Genomic DNA, 9,668 nt, shown 5'->3' on the forward strand with positions numbered 1-9,668 from the left:
CAACTAAAAATGTCTCCAGTTCTTGAAAACCTCCCCTGGTGGCAAAATCAACTTCAGTTGAGAACCATGGGTTTAGGAGTTTAGGTTCTTTCACTTGAGGATGCATCTGAATCATTTAGGGGGATTGTTAATATAGATAGTGGGCTTCACCCCTAGATTTTCTGATTCAGTAGATTTGGGGTAGATTCCCAGATTTACATTTCTAACAAGTTTCCTGATGCTGCTGGTCCAGGAGCCATAGAACTATAGGTGAAAATTAGTATTGCACACTTCTTAGACATATTGTTTTGCCTTAGTATTTATCATGTAAATTTTTAAAAATAAATGTTTATTGATTTCAGAGAGGAAGGGAGAGAGAAATAGAAACATTAATGATGAGAAAGAACCACTGATCGACTGCTTCCTGCATGCCCCCTACTGTGGATTGAGCCTGGAACCTGGGCATGTGCCCTTGACAGGAATTGAACCCAGGACTGTTAGTTCCCAGGCCAATACTCTATCCATCAAGGCAAACTAGCCAGGGCAATGTAAATTTTTTTCTAATTGATATGTCATATTTCATAAAATCATTTTTTTCTGTTAAATAGACATTCAATATTTCATATTCACTGCAGCTATATATTACTAGAGGCCCAGTGCACAAAAATGCATGCATTCAGGGGTCCCTCAGTCCAGCCTACACCCTCTTGCAGTCTGGGACCCTTTGGGGGATGTCCGACTGACGGCTTAGGCCCACACCCCAGGGAATCGGGCCTAAGCTGTCAGTCAGACATCCCTCTGGCAGCCTGGGAGCCCTCAGGGGATGTCCAACTGTGGTTTAGGCCAGCTTCTTTGCAGCCAACTCTGCGGAAGGCACAGTGCCAGGACTGGGCCCCTGCCGCCGCCTCTCCCATCGCTTCTGCAGGGAGGGGGGGGGAGGTGCCAGGACCATTGTGGCTAGCCTGGCAGTGCAGGCTCGCTGGACCTGACCCCACCCACTGGTTGTTCTGGCAGGTCATTCCAGAAGATTTAATTATAATACTAGCTCTTTATTATATAGGATAGTAGTTAGATAGTTATATAATTTACAACATGGTTTCCCCAATAAATTTAGTTCCTACCTCACCCATACATAGTTATTACAATATTAGAGGCCCGATGCACAAAATCTGTGCAAGGGGCTCGGCCCTCACATCTGCGGCTTTGTTCACAAGGTTGTCCAGATGGTCGTTCTGCTGTTTGGTCTAATTAGCATATTAGCTCTTTATTATAAAGGATTATTGACTACATTTGTGCACTGGGCCTCTAGTATTGATGGAGGGGTCCCTCAGCCCAGCCTGCACCCTCCTGCAGTTTGGGACTCCACAGGGGATGACCAATTGGTCCTTAGCACTGCCATGGAGGCAGGAGGGGCTCCTGCCACTGCTGCTGCACACGCTGCCATGAACCTGGCTTCTGGCTGAGTGGTGCTCCCCCTGTGGGAGCGCACTGACCACCAGGGGTCAGCTCCTGTGATGAGCATCTGCCCCCTGGTGATCAGTGTATGTCATAGAGACCAGTCATTCCACCGTTGGCTCAATTTGTTTATTAGGGTTTTATTATATAGGACTAGAGCCCTGGTGCATGAAATTCATGCTCTGTAGGGGGAGTCCCTCAGCCCAGCCTGCACCCTTTCACAGTCCCAGACCCCTCTCTCCTTACCGCCCTCCTGCTTGCTGCTCCTTACCACTCAGCTCACTGCTCCTTAGTACTGCCACTACGCTCACCAGCCATGAGCCCTGTCTTTCTGTGTAGTTGTCTGTGGGCCAACTGCTTTCTTCCTTCTCATTTAGGGTGAGCAGCACGTGAGGGCAGAGAGCACTGTCATGGAACGCAGAGGGCAGCCCAGAGCTGAGGGGAGTGGCCAGACCCACGGGGTGAGAGGTGGACACAGAGTACACTATCTCACCCAATTGTGGGGCAGGCTGGCCAGTCTCCATCAGCCTGACCTCACCCAGGCAGGACTGAGCAGGGTGTCCGCCTCTCCATTCTCCATCCTTCCATCTGTGACACCTGTCTCCCTTGCCATCCTCCCCCAAAGTGAGTTCAGCTCAATCCCTGAGTGTAAAAGGGCACGGGGGCTGGGGGGTGGGGGCTCCACTCCAGTGCTCCCTGATTCCCAGCGACAAGACCTGGTCTCAGGATGGTGGCCACAGCTGCAGAACATAGATCTGTTTCAAGAAAAGTTGGGAATGCAGACTTTCCTATGAGCCTCTATTCCAAAAGGTGTCAGTTTATTTACATTGTGGCAAATGCACCTTCAAGTAGGTAAAGTCAGGGCCAAAGTGGGCCATTTCCTCATCCAATCTCTCTGAGGCATGTGGACAGAACCAAGTCTCAGCTCTTAGCAGATCGCTTCCGGGGTTTTTTTTAAGCCTAAAGGACAGTAGTCTGTCTTCATTCTTGTTCTTTGGGATTTTTTCATCCTCAGATAAAAGGATACATACAGTGGGGCAATCCTCTCGAAATACAATATTCCAGTTGCATCTATGTGACCACAACAACACCACTCAGAGAGAGCGAGCCGACAGATCCGAAGCAGGGAATTCTGAAAACCAAAACAATGACAGAGATGCTAAGCCTTTCCTTCATGTGTCTGACACCCCTCCTCAGGTGGCCTGCAGGCGGGGCATCTGCTGGACCTTTACCACTTGATGTCCTGGCGGGCTGCCCTGGGCCCTGCTAGGCGGTGTGTAGGTCTGCCTGGGCGCAGGGGGATTCGCCCCCCGTCCCTCAGCCACTCGTGATACAGCTCCTGCACATGGGCGCTGGTCTCCGGGGGCCACACCGGGATGGCGGTGTAGATGCCTTCCATCTGCTGCAGCAGTGCCCTGTCTGCACGCCCGTCATCTGCCTAGGCCTGGCCCCTGCAGCTTAGGCATCCCTGGCACAGGCCAGGCAGCCCCTCTACAGCTTCAGTACCACTTTCAGATGTTCCAAAAGCTATAAGCAGCCTCAAAGCATAGCAGAACCTCTCCGTCCCTTTCAAGGGTGACCTCCTGGAAGTCTTTGTTCCTCAGGCTGTGGTAGGTGAGCACCACCACATCCTCGTTGAACAGCTCCTTGGCCATGTGCCTGTAGATGTGGGCCAGGTACCCGTCGGAGCTGGCAACCTCGTGGAGCCTTCTCTTCCTCCTCCCTCATGTCTCCAAACAGAGTCATGAATCGTCATTTGAGGCGAGGTCACTTTGCTCCATTATCTGGACAATTTCACCTGAGGTTAACACACTGTCAGCACTCCAGGAACTATGCAAAGCTGTGGGAACATCTTCTCAAAGGGCCTCCAGTTTCTTGTCATAACACCAGCCACAATGACTTGGAAAATCTTGTCTGGGGACAGGTTCTACTACCTGATGAAGTAATCCTTCACCAGAGAGCCCATGATCTGCTGGTGAGATTTGGCCGTGATGGGGTGATCCAGCTGGGGTAGGCGGAGGTCAGCATGGGTAGCCGGGGCTCTTCCTCATGGTGCTGGCAGTACCAACGGACAAATTCCTTTTGACTCTCTAGGACGCTGAAGTCCGCAGCTATCTTCATATCAAAGACAGTGCACCCCAAGGCTTTTGAGGAAGCCTCAGGGCCTTCTGGATACATCAGGGACACTGAGGCTGAATGTAGCAGCAAAATAAGGCAGAAACTGAAGACACATGACACTGCCAGCACCTTGTGCTGTGAGGTATCACATCTCTTATTAAGGTTCAGAACATGGAAGAAGTCCATGGTGTTCTGCTGAGAAACTTGGACTTTCTCCTCTGCGATCACATACCAGGCAGTCACTCAGAAACATGTTGGCATCGGCCAACTTATGGAATTCTCTCTTTTCTCCCTTCTCCTGAGCTGGACTCTGAACATTGACTGCGACATTCTCTTGGTCATCGGTTTTGGGTTTTTTTACTACATTCCTTCCGTGTGCAGTGCTCACACTTCGCCTGGAGCGGGGCAGGTGGTGGCCAGCTCGAGTGACCTGGAAGGATCACAGGGAGAGCAGTCAGTGTTGGTTGCCCCTGGCACTGCTGGCTGTATCATTTCTTCCTTGTGGAGCGTTTAGGGAGGGGAAGCAGCCACAGTGCCCGAGGCTAAGTTCCAGGAGGCCACAGCACTGTCGGGATTGTGCTGGCGGCACTGGTCCCTTGGTGCCTAGCCTGTCCTCTGGAGATTGAACCTGCAGGACTACTAAGGGAGCCAGTCCCCAGTTCCAGTCTGCCTCCACCACTGATTGATCAGAGCCTGAGGGACCCTGGTTCCCCCTCTAGGCATCCCCTGATCAATCGGAGCCTGAGGGCCAGGGGGATGAACTGGTCATTTGGTTGTCCTGGTCGTCACGGCCATGGGCTTTTTATATATATAGATTCCCAATACTATACTTTACATCCTCATGACTATGTTGTAACTGCCAATTTGTACTTCTCAATTTCTTCACCTTTTCCACTTCCCTCTTGACACCCTCCCATTGGACAAACATCAGTTTGTTCTCTGTATCTATGAGTCTGTTTTATTATGTTTGCTCATTTATTTTGTTCTTTAGATGCCACATAAAGGTGAAATTGTGTGGTATTTGCCTTTCTCTATCTAACTTACTTCACTTAGCCTAATATTTCTAGGCCCACCAAAAAAAAATTCTCAAAACTCACATAAACATTGTCATTAAACAGTGCAATAGATAGATACCAAACTACCCTTTTACAACTTTGTCATGATACCTGTCAACTAGAGAGCACCTGAAATTCTTTTTTAATAAATGGAAAATAATCTTCAGCTATTGAGTGTTGTGCAGTGGAAAAGTGCAGACCTTTGAGTGATAAGTCTTTGCCCATCATGTGTATTCAACTGGGTTGTTTGAAATCTGACCTAATGGATCTTTTTTATTCAGAGTGACATCTCTACTGTCCTCATGGCCCCACATTTAAGGGCACATTTTCTGTCTATGCTGCTCAGCACCAGCCTAGCTCTACAACTTCTTGTCATGAGCCCTCTTCATACCACCCCAAGGTAAGTTGCATACACTATCTGGCATTCTTCAAAGTGCTTTCCAAACTAAGCTGCGGACCTCCACACATGAAAGCTGCCATTTGTTTTTAGATTTTAGTGCCTTTGTCAAGAGCAGGAAGAATTACAGTGGACAAGATAAGACACCCCCCCACACACACACACACACACACACTCCAAGAAGTACCTGTGGTCAGTGAGAAAGAAGAGGCTGATGACACTGAAATAGGGAGAAGGACCTCAGGGTCAGGTAAAGGAAAGCACACTCCACTCATGACACCAGCACAAAAGAGGAGATCTCATGGCAATTATGAAATCAATAGGATATATTGTGGAACACAGCAGGCAAAGTGAGGGTGGAGTTGAATGTGTTATTGTTGCACTTTTAAGGATTTGGAATTTTACAGAATAAAGGTCCAAATTTTTAAAAAATGCCTTATGTTGTGGATAGGATTAATTGATTTTCACATTTTTCAATGATCCAATAAATAAGTTAATAACACCATATTGTCTGTATGTAATTGTGGACTCATAATGTCTCACAGAGTTGATGTATTTCAACTATAGTCATAACTCTCCATTATTGCAACTTTCACCAATGGAACCCTCTATTCTGTTGATTCTTAAATTCTTTGGGCATGACCTCATTAATGTTTGAAAGATTTTTTGCTTTCATACACATAAAATGCTTCGAATTTATTTTATATCTCCCTGCAGGAAACCAGAATCAATTATTTCTTCAAGAAGTCATAGTTATTTTTACTGAAAAAAAAAATAGTGTTAGAGATAAGGATGTCTGTATCTTAAAATTTTCAAATGTAGAATGAGAATAGCACTACCTACCAACATTGACTTGTTAAAATAATTCAATAAGATAATTCATATAAATATCCCTGCTCAGTGTCTGGTCCACAATAAATGTTACCTCCCCTTATTATTATTACTGAAATGGAAAAAATATGAAACATATTCTCTGATTATTCCAATTCTTCAAGAATTGGTGAGGAATTCATTGATCTATGGTTAATCTAGTTACTGTAGAAAAGGCTCAGGCCATTCACCTAGGACATTCGCTTTTTATTTCCTCTCAACTCCTCTCACATCTTTAATATTTCTTAGTCTTCCTTGAACTGGAGGTCCCAGCCAACTTGCTTCTTTTACAAAGCTCATGGATGCTAACTTTACTAGGAAGTTCTTTTAAAGGAACAATCCAATGTCCTTAAAGATGAAGATAAGATATTTTATGGGCAACAAGATGGCTTTGCAGTCTTTAATACATACCTTTGGATATCTTTCAGCATGCTGAGTGCCTTATTGTTTGATGTAGATGATAGAAAAATATCCAGAATACCTCAGGATTTACCCTCATGTCCATCTAAAGACTTAAAATTTCTGGACCCCGAGTCTACCTAACATAGATAAATTGTCTCTGTTAAGTTTCTTATTTGTTTTAATATGAAGGATTTCCTGCCTGGAGTAAATAATAGTGCTCTATCAAGAGCTTTTGTAAGGCCCGGCAGGCGTGGCTCAGGGCACATGCCAGTGTTGCGGCCTCGATCCCTGGTGAAAAGCATGCAGGACGCAGCTCATCAATGATTCTCTCTTATTATTGATGATTCCATCTCTCTCTCTCTCCCTCCCTCTCTGGCATATAGATATACATATACATATACATATACATATACATATACATATACATATACATATACATATACATATACATGTAGATATATATCTATATCTATATATTAAAGAGCTTTTATAAGGAAAAGAGAACACACTGCATGGGAAAGTGACTTGTGACTGCGACATGTGGTGGAAATAGACTATTGTTTTAGTATGCCCAAATCTAGTGCTCTAGCTAATACGGTAACAAGGGAGACCTAGAGGTCAGGAGTGTGTTTACATTTGGGTGTAGTTCAGCCACTCAGTGAAAAATACTGGGCAAATTACATTAGCATGCTATGTTTTTATTTCCCATTTCAAAAATGCAGATAAAATATATGCACTTGTAAACATAGATATAAAGAGGATTGTATAAGTGCATGTTAGAGAATTGGCTCAAGATTGCAGGTGGAATCTAGTTATCATCAGCCTAATCCTCATTTGGTGATTAAATTAACATCAGTAAGAGCCAGGGAAGAGAAGAATTCATTAACACTTCAGTTGTGTTGGAGAATTCCAACAAGCTGGAGAGTGAAGATCAGGAATAGGGAGAAATGAAACTGCAAGAATCCACCACCTATAATACATGTGAAGTGTCTGCTAGGAAGGCACAAGGGGGAGGATCAGCCTAGAGTCAACACACAAGTTGGAGGAAACCCAACTCAGGGCTATTATTGATCAGAGCTAGAGTACCCAAAGCTTGGATGTTGACCCTTGATTTCATTCTGGTTTTTGCTAAGCACTTTGCTAGTGTGAGGCACTGAGGAGAGACACTGGGGACGGGAAGGAACAAAGAGTTTCTGACCCTTGGAAGAGCAGAGGGTCTTACACAAAGATGGCAAACTATTGTCATGTCTTGCAATGTGTCCCATCCCATCTTCCCATCTTCCCAAAATACCAGGCACATCTCACTCAAATGTGGCAAACAATTGTCACATCTTGCTATGTGTCCTATCCCATCTTCCCAAAATACCAGGCAAATGCAATTGTCATTTTTTAGGTGTGAAGAGGAACTCTCAAACTCAAAGATAAAATGGAAACCAGGAATGACTAAAGAATTCACAAGGAGCCCTAGCTGGTTTGGCTCAGTGGATGGAGCATCAGTCTGCAGACTCAAGGGTCACGGGTTTGATTCCAGTCAAGGGCATATGCCCAGGTTGCTGGCTCAATCCCCAGTAGGGGGCGTGCAGGAGGCAGCCAATCAATGATTTCTTCTCATCATTGATGTTTCTATCTCTCTCTTCCTCTCCCTTCTTCTCTGAAATCAATAAAAAATATATTTTAAAAAAAAGAATTCACAAGGAAGAGAGAGGCATCAGACTCAGCCTGTGGCTGAATCACACCTACTGAAGGAGAAATAGAACAAAGAGAAGACTCTCAAGAATGTCCTGCTACAGGCATATGAAAGAATCACTTAGGGATTTTAGAAATTAAATATTGGAATTTCAGTAAAAATCAGTAGACGGACTGAGTAGGAAAGTGGACACAGTTGACAGATAATTAGAAAGCTGGATGATCTAGCAGATCATAACACAAAATGAAGATCGGATAGGAAATATGAAAGAGAAGACAAGAGAACTGAACAACACTGACAAGTTTGAACATCCAAGTGGCATTCCAAAAAGTGAGAACAGAACAAGTGGAGGATAAAAGTAATTTAAAAGGAGGGAAAGGGAAGAAAAAGCAGAAGTAACAGGAGAAGCAGAAAATTTTCCAAAAGTAAAGAATGTCTCAAGATTGAAAGAACACAGTTCAGACTAAATGTGAAAGAAACTTGTTAGACACATTACTGTGCAATTTCAAAGCCCCAGCAATGAAGACAAATTCTTATAAGCTCCAGAGAGAGGGAACAGACTCATTATGTCCAGAAGACTAAGAATCACACTGACTTCAGACTTCTCACCAGCAGCTCCAGGTACCTAGTAAACAAAGAAGCAATATCAAAGTTCCAGGTCTTGGGCCTATAAACATAAAGGAAGGCAAAACACTGGGAACAAAGTGCAGCATAGGGAATATAGTCAATAATGTTGTATTAACTATGTTTGCTATCAGATGGGTAATAGACTGATCAGAGCAATAACTTTGTAAGTTATATAAATGTCCATCCACTATGTTGTTCACCTGAAACTAATATAATAGTGTATGCCAAATGTAACTGAAAAATTAAGAATAAATAAAATGTGCTAATAAAATAAAAATGTTAAATACATTAGAAAATATGGCAAAACAGCATTTAATTAGAACGACAATTTTTTTTAAAATTTTGGACATACAATAACTAGGGAAGTTTAATACACAGAGAGTCTCACTTTCTTTTTTTTTTTTGCTTGTTAAGTCTTTATTTTTTTTTTTTTTATTGCTTAAAGTATTACAAAGGGTATTACATATGTGTCCATTTTATCCCCCCGCCCTAGACAGTCCCCTAGCCTCCCCTATCCCCCAATGTCTTATGTCCACTGGTTATGCTTCTATGCTCACTTTCTATGTTATAAAATGAGGTATAATTTACAAACACACAGATCTTAAGTTAAAGTTCCCTGGGGTTGAAACAAGCTTATCTTCATGGAACCTAGATCCTTTAAAAAAAAAAAATAGAACAATACTATCACTTCTGATAGCACTTCACAAATGTTAACTCATTTAACTTAAAAAAAGAAGAAGAAAGAAAACACCAGAAACTAGTAAGAGTGGGTAGCATTATTCACTCTACCTGCAGGTGAGGAAACTGAAGCACAAAGACTAGACAACTGGGCAAAGACAAACAACTAGTAAATGGATCCAACCCTGGGACACAACCAGATTCCCAAATTTGGAGAACCAGCTCTCTGAGTATGCCACCCAGAGGGAACAATTGAATGCCTCTGGAACCCACACCAGCTTACAGAGCTCTCCACCTCCCCATCCTCCACCCCCAGCTTTTCAAAGAGCAAGGTCCACATTACGAGCTTCAGCTTAATGATTTCTGTAGAAAATTTACCAAAACACGCTTTGCAGGTCTG

The 9,668-nt window shown here is 43.8% G+C and overlaps 1 pseudogene; it reads right to left on the reverse strand.

The window, feature by feature from the left end:
• Positions 1 to 2,662: 2,662 nt before the first annotated feature.
• LOC118665448 lies at positions 2,663 to 9,608 on the reverse strand (annotated as a pseudogene).
• Positions 9,609 to 9,668: the final 60 nt, after the last annotated feature.

This window comes from Myotis myotis, unplaced genomic scaffold, assembly GCF_014108235.1.
Source record: "Myotis myotis isolate mMyoMyo1 unplaced genomic scaffold, mMyoMyo1.p scaffold_m19_p_10, whole genome shotgun sequence".
Lineage (NCBI taxonomy): Eukaryota > Metazoa > Chordata > Mammalia > Chiroptera > Vespertilionidae > Myotis > Myotis myotis.